The 21875-nt window shown below is 36.5% G+C and overlaps 1 long non-coding RNA gene across 3 annotated transcripts in view; it reads left to right on the top strand.

Annotated features, from left to right (window-relative positions):
• LOC309842070 overlaps nucleotides 1–21875 on the top strand; it is a 57980-nt gene that overhangs the window by 9176 nt on the left and 26929 nt on the right. For all 3 annotated transcript variants that reach the window (XR_014299475.1, XR_014299476.1, XR_014299477.1), the window contains one exon: nucleotides 11198–11258. This is a non-coding gene — a long non-coding RNA (uncharacterized lncRNA). The remainder of the gene's footprint in view (nucleotides 1–11197; nucleotides 11259–21875) is intronic.

Below are 21875 nucleotides of genomic sequence, written 5' to 3'. Positions count from 1 at the left end.
TTTTTTTTTTAATCAGGAAAAGGTATTGGAATTTTAAAATGCTTTTTAACCCACTGAGCTACCCAGGCACCCCTAAAATTCTTTTTATATATCAATTGAGGTGATTATGTGTTTTTTCCCTCATTCTGTTTTTTTGAATTGTTTATTTAATTTTTATTTAAATTCAGTTAATTAACATAAAATGTGTTACTGGTTTCAGAGGTAGAGGTCAGTGATTCATCAGACTTATATTATATCCAGTGTCCTTTACATCATGTGCCCTCCTTAATCTCCCTCATTCTAGTAATATGGGATATCACATCGATTCATTTTTGTATGGTGAACCACCTTTACATTCCTGGAATAAATACTGCTTGGTCACAGGATGTGATGCTTTTAGTATGTTTCTGGATTCAATTAGCTAGTATTTTGTTGAGAATTTTTATATCTATATTCATAAGAGATTAGTTTGTAGTTTTATTGTTATTGTCTGGTTTTGTTGTCAGGGTAATGCTGCCTTATAGAATGAGTTAAAAAGTGTTCCCTCCTCTTTTATTCTTTCAAAGAATTTGAGAAGGCTTGGTGTTAGTTTTTCTTTAAATTGTTGTTGGTAGAATTCATCAGTGAGGTCATATATTACTAGCTCTTTTTTTTTTTAAATTTTTGGAGGGTCTTTGGTTACTGATTGGACCTGTTTATGTATTACAGATCTGTTGAGATTTTTTTCTATTTCTTCTTGAGTCTGCTTTGGTAGTGTATTTCTAGGAATTTGTCCTTTTCATCTAGGTTATCTCTTGGGTTTTTTTTTTTTCTTTTGGTTTGTTTGTTTGCTTTTTCTTTTTTTTTTTCTTCAGCATTTAATTTTTTATTTTTTATAAACATATATTTTTATCCCCAGGGGTACAGGTCTGTGAATCACCAGGTTTACACACTTCACAACACTCACCAAAGCACATACCCTCCCCAATGTCCATAATCCCACCACCTTCTCCCAAACCCCCTCCCCCCAGAAACCCTCAGTTTGTTTTGTGAGATTAAGAGTCACTTACGGTTTGTCTCCCTCCCAATCCCATCTTGTTTCATTTATTCTTCTCCTACCCACTTAAGCCCCCATGTTGCATCACCACTTCCTCATATCAGGGAGATCATATGATAGTTGTCTTTCTCTGCTTGACTTATTTCACTAAGCATGATACGCTCTAGTTCCATCCATGTTGTCACAAATGGCAAGATTTCATTTCTTTTGATGGCTGCATAGTATTCCATTGTGTATATATACCACATCTTCTTGATCCATTCATCTGTTGATGGACATCTAGGTTCTTTCCATAGTTTGGCTATTGTGGACATTGCTGCTATAAACATTCGGGTGCACGTGCCCCTTTAGATCATTACGTTTGTATCTTTAGGGTAAATACCCAATAGTGCAATTGCTGGGTCATAGGGCAGTTCTATTTTCAACATTTTGAGGAACCTCCATGCTGTTTTCCAGAGTGGCTGCACCAGCTTGCATTCCCACCAAAAGTGTAGGAGGGTTCCCCTTTCTCCGCATCCTCGCCAGCATCTGTCATTTCCTGACTTGTTGATTTTAGCCATTCTGACTGGTGTGAGGTGATATCTCATTGTGGTTTTGATTTGTATTTCCCTGATGCCGAGTGATATGGAGCACTTTTTCATGTGTCTGTTGGCCATCTGGATGTCTTTGCAGAAATGTCTGTTCATGTCCTCTGCCCATTTCTTGATTGGATTATTTGTTCTTTGGGTGTTGAGTTTGCTAAGTTCTTTATAGATTCTGGACACTAGTCCTTTATCTGATATGTCATTTGCAAATATCTTCTCCCATTCTGTCAGTTGTCTTTTGATTTTGTTAACTGTTTCCTTTGCTGTGCAAAAGCTTTTGATCTTGATGAAATCCCAATAGTTCATTTTTGCCCTTGCTTCCCTTGCCTTTGGCGTTGTTCCTAGGAAGATGTTGCTGTGGCTGAGGTCGAAGAGGTTGCTGCCTGTGTTCTCCTCAAGGATTTTGATGGATTCCTTTCGCACATTGAGGTCCTTCATCCATTTTGAGTCTATTTTTGTGTGTGGTGTAAGGAAATGGTCCAATTTCATTTTTCTGCATGTGGCTGTCCAATTTTCCCAGCACCGTTTATTGAAGAGGCTGTCTTTTTTCCATTGGACATTCTTTCCTGCTTTGTTGAAGATTAGTTGACTGTAGAGTTGAGGGTCTATTTCTGGGCTCTCTATTCTGTTCCATTGATCTATGTGTCTGTTTTTGTGCCAGTACCATGTTGTCTTGATGATGACAGCTTTGTAATAGAGCTTGAAGTCCAGAATTGTGATGCCACCAACGTTGGCTTTCTTTTTCAATATCCCTTTGGCTATTCGAGGTCTTTTCTGGTTCCATATAAATTTTAGAATTATTTGTTCCATTTCTTTGAAAAAGATGGATGGTACTTTGATAGGAATTGCATTAAATGTATAGATTGCTTTAGGTAGCATAGACATTTTCACAATGTTTATTCTTTCAATCCAGGAGCATGGAACATTTTTCCATTTCTTTGTGTCTTCCTCAATTTCTTTCATGAGTACTTTATAGTTTTCTGAGTATAGATTCTGTGCCTCTTTGGTTAGGTTTATTCCTAGGTATCTTATGGTTTTGGGTGCAGTCCTGAGAGGAAAATATATAGCGGTACAAGCCTTTCTCAAGAAACAAGAAAGGTCTCAGGTACACAACCTAACCCTACACCTAAAGGAGCTGGAGAAAGAACAAGAAAGAAACCCTAAGCCCAGCAGGAGAAGAGAAATCATAAAGATCAGAGCAGAAATCAATGAAATAGAAACCAAAAAAACAATAGAACAAATCAATGAAACTGGGAGCTGGTTCTTTGAAAGAATTAATAAAATTGATAAACCCCTGGCCCGACTTATCAAAAAGAAAAAGAAAGGACCCAAATAAATAAAATCATGAATGAAAGAGGAGAGATCACAACTAACACCAAAGAAATACAAACTATTATTAGAACATACTATGAGCAACTCTACGCCAATAAATTTGACAATCTGGAAGAAATGGATGCATTCCTAGAAACATATAAACTACCACAACTGAACCAGGAAGAAATAGAAAGCCTGAACAGACCCATAACCAGCAAGGAGATTGAAACAGTCATTAAAAATCTCCAAACAAACAAAAGCCCAGGGCCAGACGGCTTCCCGGGGGAATTCTACCAAACATTTAAAGAAGAACTAATTCCTATTCTCCTGAAACTGTTCCAAAAAATAACAATGGAAAGAAAACTTCCAAACTCATTTTATGAGGCCAGCATCACCTTGATCCCAAAACCAGACAAGGATCCCATCAAAAAAGAGAGCTATAGACCAATATCCTTGATGAACACAGATGCAAAAATACTCAACAAAATACTAGCCAATAGGATTCAACAGTACATTAAGAGGATTATTCACCACGACCAAGTGGAATTTATTCCAGGGCTGCAAGGTTGGTTCAACATCCGCAAATCAGTCAATGTGATACAACACATCAATAAAATAAAGAACAAGAACCATATGATACTCTCAATAGATGCTGAAAAAGCATTTGACAAAGTACAGCATCCCTTCCTGATCAAAACTCTTCAAAGTGTAGGGATAGAGGGCACATACCTCAATATCATCAAAGCCATCTATGAAAAACCCACCGCAAATATCATTCTCAATGGAGAAAAACTGAAAGCTTTTCTGCTAAGGTCAGGAACACGGCAGGGATGTCCATTATCACCACTGCTATTCAACATAGTACTAGAGATCCTAGCCTCAGCAATCAGACAACAAAAGGAAATTAAAGGCACCCAAATTAGCAAAGAAGAAGTCAAATTATCACTCTTTGCAGATGATATGATACTATATGTGGAAAACCCAAAAGACTCCACTCCAAAACTGCTAAAACTTGTACAGGAATTCAGTAAAGTGTCAGGATATAAAATCAATGCACAGAAATCAGTTGCATTTCTCTACACCAACAGCAAGACAGAAGAAAGAGAAATTAAGGAGTCAATCCCATTTACAATTGTTTGGTTTTTCTGTACAGTTGCTCATAAAATTCTCTATAATCCTTTTTATTTCTGTAATATTGGTAATAATGTCCCCACTTTCATTTTTGGCTTTAGTTATTTACTACCACTCTCTCTTTCTCTCTCTCTCTCTTTTCAGTCCACCTGAAGATTTGTCAATTTTGTTCTTTTTAAAGGACTAACTTTTGTAGATCATCTCTATTGTTTTTCTTTTAATTTTGTTAATTAATTCTGATTAGTTTATATCTGATCTATTTTTGAAAATAGAATTTTCTTCCATCTTTTGAATTAGGGTTTGTTTACTCTTCTCCTTAAAGATCTTTAAGATGTAAAATTAGGTTACTGATTTGAGATCTTTCTTCTTTTTTAGTATAGGAATTTATAGCTGTAAATTTCTTTTTTTTTTTAATTTTTTAAAAAGATTTTATTTATTTAGTTGACGGAATAGGATCACAAGTAGGCAGAGAGGCAGGTAGAGAGAGAGGAGGAAGCAGGCTCCCTGCTGAACAGAGAGCCTGATGTGGGGCTCGATCTCAGGACCCTGGGATCATGACCTGAGCCAAAGGCAGAGGCTTTAACCCACTGAGCCATCTCAGGGCCCTAGCTGTAAATTTCTTTCTGAGCATTTAGTTTGTTGCATCCCATAAGTTTGTATGTTGTATTTTCAATTTCATCTGTCTCAAGGTATTTTCTTCTATCTCAAAACATTACATTCCCCTTGAAACTTGTTCTTTGACCCATTGGTTATTTAGAAGTGTACTATTGAATTTTCTAATATTTGTGAAATTTTCAGGTTTCCTTCTGTTATTGACTTACAGCTTCATTCCATTGTTTTCAGAGAAGTTATTTGTGTGATTTAAATCTTTTAAAATTTATTAAGAGTTGATTTGGGTCCTAATGTACAGAGAATGTTAGAGAATGTTCCATGAGAAGAATTATATCTACTATTGTTGGGTGGAATATTCTTTATATGTCTCTTATATCTAGTTGGTTTATAGTGTTGTTCAAGTCCAGTATTTTCTTATTTATCCTCTGTCTAGATATTTGATCCATTGGACATCTGCTGAGTTGAGAAGCAGAGAGCAAGGACAAATAAAAATGCTGCACTGGTCTCCTACTGTTTGTTAGCTGCCTCCTTTATTCAGCATTCACTTGATTGCTACTACCTTTGTCTCTTTTCTAGAATTCTGAAGAAGTTGACTGACAGTTTCCATTCATTTTTTCATTGTTTTTATGGAAAGATGAATCCTGGAGCTGGCTACTCTGTCAGTTTTACTGACATCACTTCCTACCTTCCCCCTTAAAGTTTTGAAAATGGCAATTTGTATATCCACATCACACATCTAGTTTCTTTTGAGGAATTAGAAAATATTGAGCCCATAGTTCCACATATCAACAATTGCCTGGTGAGTAGCCCATACCCAGTTCAGGCACAACATACGTTCTTCATTTTCCCTGCACTTTCCAAATCATTTAAGTTACCTGATTGGTTCCTCTACCCTTTTTACTTTTCAATCTCTTTAGTATTATGTAATGACTGTGAGCCTAGGTCTTGAGGCAGACAGAACTGGATTTGAATGTTTTCCTCACCATTTAAAGGCTGTGTGTCCTTAGAAAAATGATCTGTCCACTGTGATCATTAGTGTCTTCATTTGTAAGAGAAGAGAAACATAATTACTCAACTGAGTTATTGAGGTAAGTAAATGATATATTATTTATGAAGAATTCAGCCCAGTGCCCAACATTCAGCAAGTAAATATAGTTGCCATGAGTTTTAACATAAATTTATTAAAGTCATTTTTTATGTCCCTTGGTAATGTTTGGAATTTTTTTCTTATATGTTGAGTATATTTATTTTAAAATGTTATTCTTATGTAATTGATGATGTTTATTGTTGTTGTGAATTGGATATTTTTTTCCCAATATATTTTCTAAATAGCTAATGCTAATTTGTAGGAAAGATAATCATATTTCTCTTTTATCCTGCCATCTTTATTTTCTTATTAGATTAAATAGATTTTCAGAATAGTTTCATTTTTCTTTTTTTTTTAGTTTCATTTTTCTTGATAGACAATTGTAATGATAATTTTCCTCTATGTTTATATTCTAGTTCTTTTTTTCCTAATATTGAATAGGACTGTCAAACAATGTTTAATAATTATGAGGATTACAGATGTCATTTTTTCCTGAATATAATGGGAATGCTGCATTAAGTACAATGCTTAATTTTGGTTTCTGATATATGAATAAGAGTAGATCACAGAATAATTTCTATGATAAGGAATTTTCTTTCTATTTCCATTTTACCAAAGATTTTAATTGGCTTTTGAAATTTATAAAATCATGTATAGAATCTATTGAGATGATCATATGATTGTATCTGTTAATTTATTCACATTACATCCATAGATTTTTAAGTGTTAAGTCAATAATTCATTCCTAGAATAGTTCTTACTTGGTCATCCTCTGTTTGTCTTTTAATACAATTCTGGGACCAGGTATGCTAATATTTCATTTATGACATTTATATTCTAGTAACAAGTGAGATCACTCTGTTGTTACCTTTTCTTGTTTTATATTTACTGACTTTTGGTACCAGTATTATATTAGTTTTATAAAATGACTTTAGAAACCTACTATCCAAGGCACCTGGGTGGCTCAGTGGGTTATGCCTCTGCTTTTGGCTCAGGTCATGATCTCAGGGTCCTGGGATCGAGCCCCACATTGGGCCCTCTGCTCAGTGGGGAGCCTGCTTCTCTCTCTGCCTACTTTTGATCTCTGTCTGTCAAAAAAAAGAAAGAAACCTACTATCCTCTTCTTTGCCCCGAGAGTGTTTGTATATGAACTATCTGTTCTTCTAGATTTGTTAAAACTCACCTATAAAATCACATGATCTGGTTTTTTGGGGTGTGGAGAGTATGATTGTATTGTATACAAATCTTTTATAGATTTTTCCAATTTATTCTATGGTTATTGGTCTACTTAAATTTTCTCCTTCTACTTAAAAATTTTTTAAAAAATATTTTATTAATTTTTTATTTTTTATAAACATATATATTTTATCCCCAGGGGTACAGGTCTGTGAATCACCAGGTTTACACACTTCACAGCACTCACCAAAGCACATACCCTCCCCAATGTCCATAATCCCACCCCCTTCTCCCAAACCCCCTCCCCCCAGCAACCCTCAGTTTGTTTTGTGAGATTAAGAGTCACTTATGGTTTGTCTCCCTCCCAATCCCATCTTGTTTCATTGATTCTTCTCCTACCCACTTAAGCCTTAAAAATTTTTTGAAAATTCAATTTTACTTAGAAAAATACTGCATTTCCTTTCAAATTTAAAATTTATTGAGCATAAGTATTTTCTTACAATATTATTTCAATCCCCATATATGTTTATATTTCCTTTTGAATTTCCAATATTGAGTCCTCATTCTTTCTTGATTGGATTCAGTTATACTTTCTTCCTAATATGTTTCTTTTAATGTTGTTAAACAGCCTTTTTAAAGAAACATCTCTTTTGTTTATCAGGTCTCTTGTGTGTTGTTTTGGGGCTGTTGAGGTTATAATATACTAGGCAGGGAGTTTATAGTTTTATGATCCTCTGACCTGTAATATCTAACTCTGTACGGACTACCAAGATCAATAAATTTAAGTGTGCATCCATGATATACAGGATTAGTGGGGAGGCTCCTGCATCTTTTCTCCTTTATATTCTGTAGCCTTCTTATTTATTGTTTTGTGACTAAAACAAAGTGAAAGCAACTTTGAGCTGAGTTCAAGGCATCATTTTTGCCTATCCTTAAACCTATTTAGGAATCTGTGGTTTGGGCAGTGAGATACCACCTCGCACCAGTCAGAATGGCTAAAATTAACAAGTCAGGAAACAACAGATGTTGGCAAGAATGCAGAGAAAGGGGTACCCTCCTACACTGTTGGTGCGAATGCAAGCTGGTGCATTGCACCACTCTGGAAAACAGCATGGAGTTTCCTCAAAAAGTTGAAAATAGAGCTACCCGATGACCCAGCAATTGCACTACTGGGTATTTACCCTAAAGGTACAAATGTAGTCATCCGAAGGGGCACATGCACCCAAATGTTTATAGCAGCCGCGTCCATCATAGCCAAACTATGGGAAGAACCTAGATGTCCATCAACAGATGAATGGATAAAGAAGGTGTGATATATATATATATATATATATATATATATATATATATGTACATATATATATATATATAATGAAATACTATGCAGCCATCAAAAGAAATGAAATCTTGCCATTTGCGATGACGTGGATGGAACTAGAGGGTGTTATGCTGAGCAAAATAAGTCCATCAGAGAAAGACAACTATCATATGATCTCCCTGATATGAGGAAGGGGAGATGCAATGTGGGGAGTTTGGGATTAGGAAAAGAATAAATGAAACAAGATGGGATCAGGAGGGAAACAAACCATAACAGACTCTTAATCTCAGGAAACAAACTGAGGGTTGCTGGGTGGTGGGGGTAGGAGAGATAGGGTGGCTGGGTTATGGGCATTGGAGAGGGTTTGTGCTATGGTGAGTGCTGTGAATTGTGAAAGACGGATGATTCACAGACCCACACCCCTGAAGCAAATAATACATTATGTGATAAAAAAAAAAAAAAGAATCTGTGGTTTGGGGCACCTGGGTGGCTTAGATGGTTAAGGGCCTGCCTTTGACTAAGGTCACGATCCCAGGTCGTAGGATCGAGTCCTGCATCAGGCTCCCTGCTCACTGGGGGGCCTGCTTTTCTCTCTCTTTTTCTCATAAATAAATAAAATCTTAAAAAAAAAAAAAGAATCTGTGGTTTGGACTAGGGAAGATAATGTTTTTCTTGTTTTTGTTTTGTTTTGTTCCTTTTGCTTGGTGTCTTATTCTTTAAGCATGAGACTAAGTGTTTTTAAAGATTTATTTATTTATTTGAGAGAGGGAGATAAAGAGAGTAAGTGTGGGGGGGAAGGGCAGAGGCAGATAGGGAGAGAGAAACTGAGGCAGACTCTGTGCTGAGTATAGAACCTGATGTGGGGCTTGATCCCACAGCCCTGAGATCACCACAGCCTGAGCCAAAACTAAGAGTTGAACACTTAACCGACTGGGCCATCCAGTGCCCCAAGGCTAAGTGTTTTAAACATACTTAAATATGCATTTTTTTTAAAGATTTTATTTATTTATTTGACAGACAGAGATCACAAGTAGGCAGAGAGGCAGGCAGAGAGAGAGAGAGAGAGAGGGAAGCAGGCTTCCTGCGGAGCAGGAAGCCCGATGCGGGGCTCGATCCCAGGACCCTGAGATCATGACCCGAGCCGAAGGCAGCAGCCCAAACCACTGAGCCACCCAGGCGCCCCTTAAATATGCATTTTTTAAAAAGATTTTATTTATTTATTTGACAGAGAGAGACTCAGTGAGAGAAGGAACACAAGCAGAGGGAGCACAAGAGGGAGAAGCAGGTCTCCCATGGAGCAGAGAGTGTGATGCCAGGTTTGAGCCCAGGACACTGGGATCATGATCTGAGGGGAAGGCAGACACACAACGACTGAGCCACCCAGGAGCCCTGTTAATTATGTATTTTTTTAAAAATAGTTTTGTTAGCATGTATTTCATATACTATAAGATTAACTCAGAGCATATTAAGTGTTTTGCAACCACACCACAATCTAATTTTGGAGTATTTTTAACACTCTAAAAAGAAATTCTATACACATTAGTAATCATTCCTCATTCCTCCTCCATGTCACCCCAAACCTGGGTAATTACCATTCTATCTTTGGTATCTGTGGATTTGCTTATTTGGGACATTTCACAAAGATGGAATGATACAATAAAACCCATGTCTTTCATTTAGCATAATGTTTCCAAACTACAACAATTTGGCAGGTATCAGTATTTCATTTTCTTTTTAGTGTCAAATGATTTTTATTATTTGGATATACCACATGTTGTTTATCCATTCTTCAGTTGATGGGCATTCACATTGTTTCTACTTTTTGGCTATTATGAATAATGCAGCTGTAAACATTCATGTACAAGGTTTTATGTGTACATATATTTTAATTTCTATTTGCTAGATACCTGGTGTGGAACCACTGGGTCATATGATAACTCTCTGTGTAATCTTTTGAGGAGCACAAAAATTCTTTTCCAAAATTGCTGCACAATTTTACATTCCCATCAGCAATATATGAGTGTTCCAATTTCTCTACATCCTCATCAACACTTATTATTATGTGTTTATTATTTCAGCCTTATTAGTGGGCATGAAGTGGTATATCTTTGTGGATTTTACTTTCATTTCCCTGATGGCTACTGATGTTGAACATTTTTTTATGTTTTTATTGGTCATTTGTGTATTTGCTTTGGAGAAATGTCTATTCAGAATCCTTGCCCATTTTAAATTGGTTACTTGTCTATTTATTTTGAGTTGTAAGAATTCTTCATGTATTCTAGATATAAATCCCATATGAAATATATTATTTACAAATATATTCTCCCATGCTGTGTGTTGTCTTTTTACTTCCTTCATGGTATCCTTTGACATACATAGGTATTAAATTTTAATGATTTTCTATGACCTGTTTTTTTTTTTGTTATGTTTAAGAAAACATTGTCTAATCTTAGATCTCAGAGATTTAGATCTATTGATGAAAACCAGTAAATGCCATCTTCTTAGTGAAGAGACTCAATGTATCTGTGATTTCCTAATCTTCAAAGAGCTTGTAACCTTTAACTCATTACTGATTATGGCAGAGAAACTATAGTTTACTAAGAAAGATTGGATGAGTGTGCTACTTTTCTGATAACTTGTTGAAATTGATGCAGATGACTTTCTACAAGGAGTAAAACAGGAGACAAACAAGGTCAGAAGTCCTGCATGGTGCTCCCATCCCGTTAGGTGGTCTTCTGTAAATCTAAACTGTGTTAGCTTCAGATAAATCACTTTTAAAAAATTTTTCCTGTGTGACTAAGTAGTCTAATGAAATGGCTCCCACCTAATATTTTGTACTCAAATCATGTATTCAAATATGTCTTATTAAAAGCAGCTATTTTTTAATTATAAAATATGGGATTTGTCTATTATTATAATGTTATCACAACATAGAATCTTTTTTTCTTCACCTCTCTCAGGTACAAAGAGGGATGTCTCTGGTGGGACTTTTGTTCTGGTGGGACTACTTTTCTAATAGTGGTGAGTTACTTATTAGATTTTAAAACTAATTGTAGTTATTATCTCTGATGACTTAGCTGAAAGAAGGGCTTTTTATGATACTGACTTCTTTTTATACTCTCCCATTTCTTGATCCTGGAAAATATATTTTAAAAATTTCACTGGTAATATATATATGTTTATATTTATTGAGCAAGGGAGATACAAAAGGAAACAAGATAGATACAGTTCTTAACCTGAAGAAATTCATATTCTAGAAAGGATTTCTGATAAAACAAGTAACTATAAAAATGTGTTAAGAGCTATGGCAGGAGATGTACAAACAGGTATTGGTTTATGTAAGTGGGACACTTGAATTAAAGTTGAGGGGAGAGGAGCAGTGACGTAAAAGTAGTGTTGTGTATAGTCAATTTGCTGTAGGACCTTTGGAGTGCGAGAGTCTAGATGCAGGTGCAACATCTACTAGCTCTGTTACCTTCGACAAATTTCTTAATCTTTACTACCTTCAGTTTTCTCATATTTAAAATAGGGAGAATAATATTACTGATCTCATTGGTTTTCTGTGAAAATAAATGAGTTAATATAAAGTGCTTAGCATAGGGCTTAGTAAACAATAAAGAAGTAACTCGTGATTATGATTCTAAAAGGGTTATGATTCTGAAGGGTTATAAAGAGTGAAGAAGTAAATGGAATGGTCAATGTCAGAAGAATATTTCAGGCAGAGAGAAGAGCATGTTGCTTGCCTGGAGGCAGAACAGATCATGGAGAGTTTGAATAATTAAATGAAATTCATTATGCTGTAATACTGAGTAGGAGGGAGCTGGAGAAAAATAGATGAGAGAGGAGAGATAGACGGGGGGCCAGATCAGAGAGTTGAGAGGGGGGCCCAGATAATGGAGTAAGAGGACCCTAAGCTCACCTGTTCCCATGGATGCAGCTAAATAATAATTACATTAGTGTAAATAACTAGATAACACTCAAATTAGTATAAATAATGACCTAAAGACTGGTAGCATAAACTCCACAACTAAATTAGAGGCGACACCATATTGACAAAGGTAGGAAGGGTGGAGATGTGGGCATCTGCTGCAGAGAGGGTTGCCTGGGCATTGGAAAGCGTGAGAAACATACTATCACAGAGGATCCTGTACTGAGAAGATGAATCCCCATAATATTTGGCTTGAAAACTGGAGGTGCTTAATTTCATGAGTTCTTACAACCAGTCGCACTTACAACCTGGAATCTTCGGCTCACAACACGTCCACCAGCACTCGACTTGACACTTCTTCAGATGCATGGTTTCTGCTGGGAAGCCTTGGCATGCTGAGCCCCTCAGGATAAAGAATGTGCTAGGCCATGTCTAGAACAACTAGCTTCCTATCAACTCCTGGCCTGACTTTGCAGTCTCTGTGAGTGGAGGCCTTATCATGACTGAGCCTTGAGAAACCCAAAGGCAAAGTGTCAGTGTCTTCATTTTGGACTGAAGATCTAGAGGCAGAAGGATGCTCCAAGAATTTCACAAGGCACAGACTGGGGAGGACCAGTGTGGCCTCATGGTTGAAGCAGGACACACCATGTGAGCATCACGATGGGGAGTCCCTTAGCCTGGACACTGACCCCCTACCTCTCCCAACAGCTTCATGAAACAGACTATCCACACTATATGCCGAGTATTTGATTTTTTAAAAACGTGTGTTTCTCGCCTATGGCATAGTGATCTCCTTGTGGGTAGGGCTCTGTCTCAGTGCTTTAGTGACCATAGTGCCTGCTACCGCTCTTGCTATGTGACTCGCAATCAATAAATAACCCCCAAAATGTGAAAGAAAAAAAAAAAAAAAGCCTGGAATCTTAAAAATCAGTGTGCTCAGTTCTGGGAAAACCCTGAAGGTAACAAGAAGTTGAGTCCTTGGCCTTAAAGAAACAGGACAACAAATAGCTCATGGAGATACAGTGTAGAAGCAGCAGTGTGGAAACACCTGGGGCATATGGGAAGGAGAATTATTTACCCATTTCAGAGAAAGTCTGAAGGTAATTCTCTAGGAACAAAGAAACTGGCAAGTGCCTTATCCCTCCCCTGTTCCACAGTGTAATCAGTGGGGCACTGACATTCTACTACCTAACTTGCTTACACCACCCCCAACGCATATACTTCTGCAGAATCCACCCTTTCTGGTCATGTTTGTCTCAGTCTGGGCACTGCAGGTCCCTTCCCCCAGAAGATCAGTGCAAACCTTGCATCTCCTGATACGTGCATTTTATGCAACCTTGGTCCCAATGGTGGTAGTGGTGGTGGCAGAGGAGGGTCTCATTTTGCAAGCATACCAGAGCTCTCCTTGTTAAAACTTCTTGCCCCACACTGGTAAGGGAAGAAATGCTGTCCATAAAAGGTAAAGAGAACCTCTGCAAATGACTGGTCTGAAGGAAAAAGTGGCCAAGAAACAATAGCTGGGCATACACCACACACATAGGAGATACCCCTGAAGCATCAGGTCCTGGTGAACAGGGAACACTTTATTGCAGGACATTACAGGACATCTTCTTCATAAGGCCATTACTTTCAAGAGCAAGAGATAGAGATGATAGCCCTAACACACATAGTAACAGACACAGAGAATTAGACAAAATGAAGAGACAGAGAAATATGTTCTAAATGAAAGCACAGGATAAAACGACAGCAGGAGACCTAAGTGGAATGAATGTAAGTAAGATATCTGATCAAGAATTTAAAGTAATGTTCATAAAAAAACTCACTGGATTTGAGAAAAAACTGGAGAACCTCAGTGAGACCCTTAACAAAGACACATAAAACATAAAAAAGAAGCAATCAGAGATGAAGAACACAATAAATGAAATTAAAAATACACTAGATGGCATAAAGCTAGAGGAAGCAGAAGAATTACTTAGAAACCTGGAGTACAAGGGCGCCTGGGTGGCTCAGTGTGTTAAGCCTCTGCCTTTGGCTCGGGTCATGATCTCAGGGTCCTGGGATCGAGCCCCGCATGGGGCTCCCTGCTTCCCCCCTCTCTCTCTGCCTGCCTCTCTGCCTACTTGTGATCTCTCTCTCTCTCTCTGTCAAATAAATAAATTAAATATTAAAAAAAAAAAAGAAACCTGGAGTACAGAATAATGGAAAGTAATCAAGCTTAGCAGATTAGAGAAAAAATTACACAAAATGAGAATATAGTTAGGGAACTCAGTGACTCTATCAAACATAATAACATTTTCATTACAGGAATCCCAGAAGGAGAGACAGAAAAGGTGGCAGAAAATTTATTTGAAGAAATAATAACTGAAAACTTCCTAATCTGGGGAGGGAAATAGATATCCAGCTACAGTAGACCACTAACAAAGTCAACCCAAAGAGATCCATACCAAGACACATAGTAATTAAAATGGCAAAAAGTAGTGATAAAGAGAATTTTAAAAGCAACAAGAGAAAAGAAGACAATTACATAGAAGGGAAAACCCATAAGGCTGTCAGCAGATTGCTTAGCAGAAACTTTACAAGCTAGAAGGGGGTGGGATTCAAAGTGCTGAAAGGAAAAGGTCTGCCGCCAAGAATACTCTGCCCAGCAAGGCTATCATTCAGAATAAAAGGAGAGATTGTTTCCCAGACAAACAAAAGCTGAAAGAGTTCATGACTACTAAACCAACCCTGTAAGAAATGTTAAAGAGGACTCTTTGAGTGGAAAGGAAAGACCATAAACAAAGACAAAGAGTAAGAAAAGTAGGATGCACAAAAGCAGTAAAAATAAGTGTATCTGTAAAAATCAAAGGACTCACAAAATAAAAAGAAGTAAAGTATGACATGATATTGCATATCAAAAAATGTAGGGGCGTGAAGAGTAAAGAATGTGCTCAAACTTCAGTGACCATCAAGTTATTATAGATCGCTATATGTAGAAGATGTCATATATAAACCTAATGGTAACCACAAATCAAAAATTAGTCATAGATATGAAAAAAAGAAAGGAATCAAGTATATCACTAAAGAAAGCTAGCAGACTGTGAGAGAGAAGAGCAAGAGAAGAAACAAAGAAGAACTACAAATACAATTACAAAACAAGTAATAAAATGACAATAAAAAATACTTAACCATAGTTACTTTGAATGTAAATAGACTAAGTTCTCCAATCAAAGACATAGGGTGATGGAATGGATTAAAAAAATAAAAAAGCAAGTCCATTTATGTGCTGCTTACAAGAAACTCATTTTAGATCTAAAGATACTTGCAGATTGAAAATGAGGGGATGGAGAAACATTTATCGTGCAAATGGATGTAAAAAAAAAACCCAAAACCTGGGGTAGCAATACTTAGAGCAGACAAAGCAGACTTTAAAACAGACTGTAGCAAAGAAGAAGACTAAGACAAAGAAGGATACTATATAGTAGTAAAGAAGACAATCCAATAAGAAAATATAACAGTTATAAACCCTTACGCACCCAACATGGTTGCACCCAAATACATAAAACAGGCAATAAAAAACATAAAGGAACTAATAAATAGTAATATAATAATAGTAGGGGACTTTAACATTCCACTGTGTCAATGGACAGATGATGCTCCAAACAGAAAACGTATGAGGAAACAACAACTTTGAATGACATACTGGATCAGATGATTTTAACACATGTATTCATAGCTTTCCATCCTAAAGCAGCAGAACATACATTTTTTTCAAATGCACACAGAACATTCTCCAGAATAGATCACATATTAGGCCACAAAGCAAATCTCAACAAATTGAAAATCGAAATCACACCATCCATGTTTTCTGACCACAATGCTCTGAAACTAGAAATCAACCATAGGAAAAAAGTCTGGAAAGAGCACAAATATGTGGAGTTTAAATAACATTCTATGAAACAATGAATGGGTCATCCAGGAAATCAAAGAAGAAATGAAAAATTACATGGAGAAGAATGAAAATGAAAATGCAATGGACCAAAATCTTTAGGCTGCAGATAAAGTGGTTCTTTTTTTTTTTTTTAAATTATGTTATGTTAGTCACCATACATTAGTTTTTGAGGTAGTGTTCCATGATTCACTGTTTGCATTAAACACCCAGTGCTCCATGCAATCTGTGTCCTCCTTGATACTCATCACAAGGCTCACCCAGACTCCCACTCACCTCTCTTCTAAAACCCTCAGTTTGTTTCCTGGAGTCCATAGTTTCTCATGGTTCATGTCCCACTCCGATTTCTCCCCCTTCATTTTTCCCTTCCTTCTCCTAATGTCCTCCATGCTATTTCTTATGTTCCATAAATGAGTGAAACCATATGATAATTTATTTTCTCTGTTTGACTTATTCCACTTAGCATAATCTGGTGGTTCTAAGAGGGGAGTTTATAGCAAAACAGGCCTGCCTCAAGGAGTAAGAAAAATTTCAAATAATCTAATGTTAACACCTAAAGGAGCTAGAAAAAGAACAAACAAAACCTACAATTAGCAGAAGGAAGGAAATAATAAAGATTAGAGCAAAAGTAAATGATATGGGAACTAAAAAAACCCAATAGAACAGATCAATGAAACCAGGAGTTGGTTCTTTGAAAATATCAACAAAATTGACAAACCTCTAACTAGACTCATAATAGAGAGAGAAAAAGGCCTCAAATAAACAAAATCACAAATGAAAAAGAAGAAATAACAACTGATACCACAGAAATACAAAAAGATTATAATATTTTGAAAAATTATATGCCAACAAGTTGGACAACCTAGAAGAAATGGATGAATTCCTAGAAACATATAACCTAACAGAATTGAAGCAGGAGAAAATAGAAAACTTGAACAGACTAATTACCAGCTATAAAATAGAATCAATAATAAAAAAACTTCCAACAAACAAAAGTGGCTCCACAGGTGAATTTTACAAACATTTGTTTGTTTGTTTGTTTGTTCGTTTATTTATTTATTATTGGTTTCAGGAACAGAATTTAGTGATTCATCATTTACACGTAACACCCAGTGCTCATCACAGTGTGTGCTCCCCTTAATTCCCATCACCCATTTAGTCCATCTCTGTACTTACCTCCCCTCCAGTAACCAACCCTCAGTTTGTTCTCTATAGTTAAGAGTCTTGTAATGGTTTGCATCCCTCTGTGTTTTTATCTTATTTTGTTTTACCCTCCCTTCTGTGTTCTTCTATTTTGTTTTTTACATTTCGTATATGAATGAAATCATATGGTATTTGTCTTTCTCTAACTGACTTATTTTGCTTAGCATGATATAATCTAATTAGTTCCATCCAGGTCATTGCAAATGGCAAGGTTTCTTTCTTTTTGATGGCTGAGTAATATTTCATTGTAAATATATACCACATCTTCTTTATCTATTCATCTGTTGATGGACACCTAGGCTTTTCCCGTAGTTTAATTATAGTTGATAATGCTGCTATAAACATTGGGGTGCATATGTCCTTTTGAATCTGTAGTTTTATATCATTTGGGTAAATAGGTATTTACCTATTTACCTAGTAGTGCAATTGCTTGGTTGTACAGTAAATAGGTATTTACCTATTTACCTATTTATCTAGTAGTGCAATTGCTTGGTTGTAGGGTAGTTCTATTTTTAACTTCTTGAGGAAACTCCATTTTGTTTTCCAGAGTGGCTACACCAGTTTGCATTCCCACCAAAAGTGCATGAGGGTTCCCCTTTCTCCACAGCCTCACCAACATCTGCTGTTTGCTGTGTGCTTAATTTTAGCCATTATGAAATGTGTGAGGTGGTACCTCATCATGGTTTTGATTTATATTTTCTTGATGATGAGTGATGTCAAACATCTTTTCATGTCTGTTAGCCATCTGGATGTCTTCTTTGGAAAAATGTCTATCCATGTCATCTGCCCATTTCCTAACTGGATTATTTGTTTTTTGGGTGTTGAGTTTGATAAGTTCTTTTTTTTTTTTTTAAAGATTTTATTTATTTATTTGACAGACAAAGATCCCAAGTAGGGAGAGAGGCAGACAGAGAGAGAGGAGGAAGCAGGCTCCCTGCTAAGCAGAGAGCCTGATGCAGGGCTTGATCCCAGGACTCTGAGATCATGACCTGAGCCGAAGGCAGAGGCTTAACCCACTGAGCCATCCACACGCCCCGGGTTTGGTAAGTTCTTTATAGATTTTAGACACTAATCCTTTATCAGATATGTCATTTGCAGATATTTTCTCCCATTCAATAGGCTCCCTTTTAATTTTGCTGGTTATTTCCATCACTGTGCAAAAGCTTTTTATCTTGATGAAGTCCCAATAATTCATTTTTGCTTTTGTTTCCCTTACCCCTGGCAACATGTCTAGTAAGAAGTTGCTATGGCTGAGGTCGAAGAGGTTACTGCCTGTATTCTCTTCTATGATTTTCATAGTTTCCTGTCTGATATTTAGATCTTTCATCCATTTTGAATATATTTTTATGTATGGGGTAAGACAGTGGTCCAGTTTCATTCTTCTGCATGTTGCTGTCCAGTTTTACCAGCACCATTTGTTGAAGAGGCTATCTTTTTTCCATTGGTTATTCTTTCCTGCTTCGATGAATATTAGTTGACCATGGAGTTGTGGGTCTATTTCTGGGTTCTCTATTCTGTTTCATTGATCTATGTGTCTGTTTTTGTCCAGTATCATATTGTCTTGATGATTATAGCTTTGATACAGCTTGAAGTACAGAATTGTGATGTCTCTTACTTTTCTTTTCTTTCTCTATTCTTTCTTTTTTTCTTTCTTTCTCTCTTTTTGGAAGATTTATTTATTTGAGAGAGAGAGAGGAGAAAGTGGGGAGAGAGGGCAGAGGGAAAGAATTTCAAGCAGACTTCCTGCTTAGAGGGGAGACTGATGTGGAGCTCAGTCTCACAATCTTTAGATCACGACCTGAGCTGAAACCAAGAGTTGGCCCTCATCTGACTGAGCCACCCAGGTGCTCTGGTTTTCTTTTTCAACATTACTTTGGCTATTCAGGATCTTTTCTTTTTCCATACAAATTTTAGAAGTTTTGTTCTAGCTCTATGAAAAATGTTGGTGTTATTTTGATAGGATTGCATTAAATGTGCAGATTGCTTTGGGGAGTATAGACATTTTAACAATATTTGCTCTTCCAGTGCATGGGCATGGAATGTTTTTCCGTTTGTGTCTTCTTCAATTTCTTTCGTAAGTGTTCTACAATTTTCAGAGTACAGATCATTTACCTGTTTGGTTAAGTTTTTTCCCTAGGTATCTTATAGGTTTTGGTGCGATTGCAAATGGGATTGATTCCTTGATTTCTATTTCTGCCGTTTCATTATTGGTGTGTAGAAATGGCAACAGATTTCTGCACTTGATCTTAGCCAAAAGGCCGAGAAGCGATGGCAACAGATTTCTGTAGGTTGATTTTATATCCTGTGATTTTGCTGAATTCCTGTATTAGTTCTAGCCATTTTTTGGTGGAGTCTTTCAAGTTTTCTATATAGAGTATCATGTTATCTGTGAAGGGTGAAAATTCGATTTCTTCCTTGCCAATTTGGATGCCTTTCTTTTCTTTTTATTTGACTGCTGAGACTAGGACTTCCAATACTATGTTGAACAACAGTTTTACTAAACATTTGAAGAAAAGTTAACACTCATTCTTCTCAAACGTTTCCAAAAATAGAAGAGGAAAGAAAACTTCCAAAGTCATTCTATGAGGCCAGCATTACACTGATACCAAACCAGATAAAGACACCACCAAAAAAAAAAAAAAAAAGAAAAGAAAAGAAAAGAAAAAGAGCCAGTATCTCTGATGAACATGGATGCAAAAATCCTCGAAAAAATATTGGCAAATATTTTGGGGTTGCCCAAGTAGCTCAGTTGGCTAAGTGTCTGACTCTTGATTTTGGCTCACCTCATGATCTCAAGGTTCTGAGGTTGAGCTCCGCATCATGGTCCACCCTTGGTGTGGAGCCTGCTTAAGATTCTTTCCTTCTTTCTCTGCTGCCAGCTCTCTTCCTCTCTAAAATATATATGCATTGGCAAACAGAATCCAACAATACATTAAAAAAACCATTCACTGTGATCAAGTGGGATTTATTCCTAGGATGCAAGGGTAGTTCAATATTTGCAAATCAACCAACATGATATATCACATCAACAAGAGCAAAGATAAAAGCCATATGGTTGTTTCAATACATGCAGAAAAAACATTTGACAATGCACAACATTCATTCCTGATAAAAACCCTCAACAAAGTAGGCTTAGAGGGAACATACCTCAATATGATAGAGATCATAATATGAAAAACCCACAGCTAATATCATACTCAATGAAGAAAAACTGAGAGCTTTTCCTTAGGAACAATATAAGGATGTCCACTATCACCACTTTTATCTAACATAGTACTGGAAGTCCTAGCTACAGCAGTCAGATGACAAAAAGAAATAAAAGAAATCCAAACTGGCAAGGAAGAAGTCAAAACTCACTATTTGCAGATGAAATGATACTATATACAGAAAACCCTAAAGACTCCACCAAATAGCTAGTAGAACTGTTAAATGAATTCAGTTAAAGTCATAGGATACAAAATCAATGTGCAGAAATCCATTGCATTTCTATACACTAATAATGAAGCAGAAGAAAGAAAAATTAAGAAAACAATCCCATTTACAACTGCACCAAAAATAAAATCCCTAGAAATAAACTTAATGAAAGAGGTGAAAGACCTGTACCTGAAAACTATAAAACTTTGATGAAAGAAATTGAAGAAGACACAAAGAAATGGAAAGACATTCCATGCTCATGGATTGAAAGAACAAATATTGTTAAAATGCCTATACTACCCCAAATAACTTACATACTTAATGCTATCACATCAAAATACGAAGAACATTTTTCACAGAACTAGAATAAACAATCCCTGAATAGCAAATGCAACCTTGAAAAAGAAAAGCAAAACTGGAGGTATTGCAATTCCAGATTTCAAGTTATTACAGAGCTGTAGTAATCAAAACAGTATGGTACTGGCACAAAAATAGACACATAGATCAATGGAACAGAATTGAAAGCCCAGAAATATGCCCACAATTACTCTTCAATAAAGGAGGCAAGAATATGCAATAGGAGAAAGATAGTCTCTTCTGCAAATGGCATTGGGAAAACTGCACAGCTACATGCAAAAGAATGAAACTAGACCACTTTCTTATACCATACACAAAAATAAACTCGAAGTGGATTAAAGGCCTAAATGGAGACACGAAACCATAAAAAGCCTAGAAGAGAAGATAGGCAGTGATTTCTCTGACATTGGTCATAGCACCATCTTTCTAGGTATGTTGCTAAGGCAAGGGGAACAAAAGCGAAGATAAACTGCTGGGACTTCATCAAGATAAAAAGTGTCTGAACAGAAGGGAACAACCACAAAACTAAAAGACAAGCAATGGAATGGGAGAAGATATTTGTAAATGGCATATCCAATAAAGGTATCCAAAATATATAAAGAATTTATACAACTCAACACCAGAAAACCTACAAATAATCCAATTTTAATTGGGCAGAAGACATGAACAAACGTTTCTCTAAAGGTATATGGACGACCAACAGATGCATGAGAAAATGCTCAACATCATTAATCATCAGGAAAATACAAATCAAAGACACAATGAAATATCACCTCACACCTGTCAGAATGGCTAAAATGAACAACAC

This window comes from Mustela nivalis (assembly GCF_964662115.1).
Source record: "Mustela nivalis genome assembly, chromosome: 1".
Taxonomy (NCBI): Eukaryota; Metazoa; Chordata; class Mammalia; order Carnivora; family Mustelidae; genus Mustela; species Mustela nivalis.
This window is presented reverse-complemented; position numbering and strand designations above follow the sequence as displayed.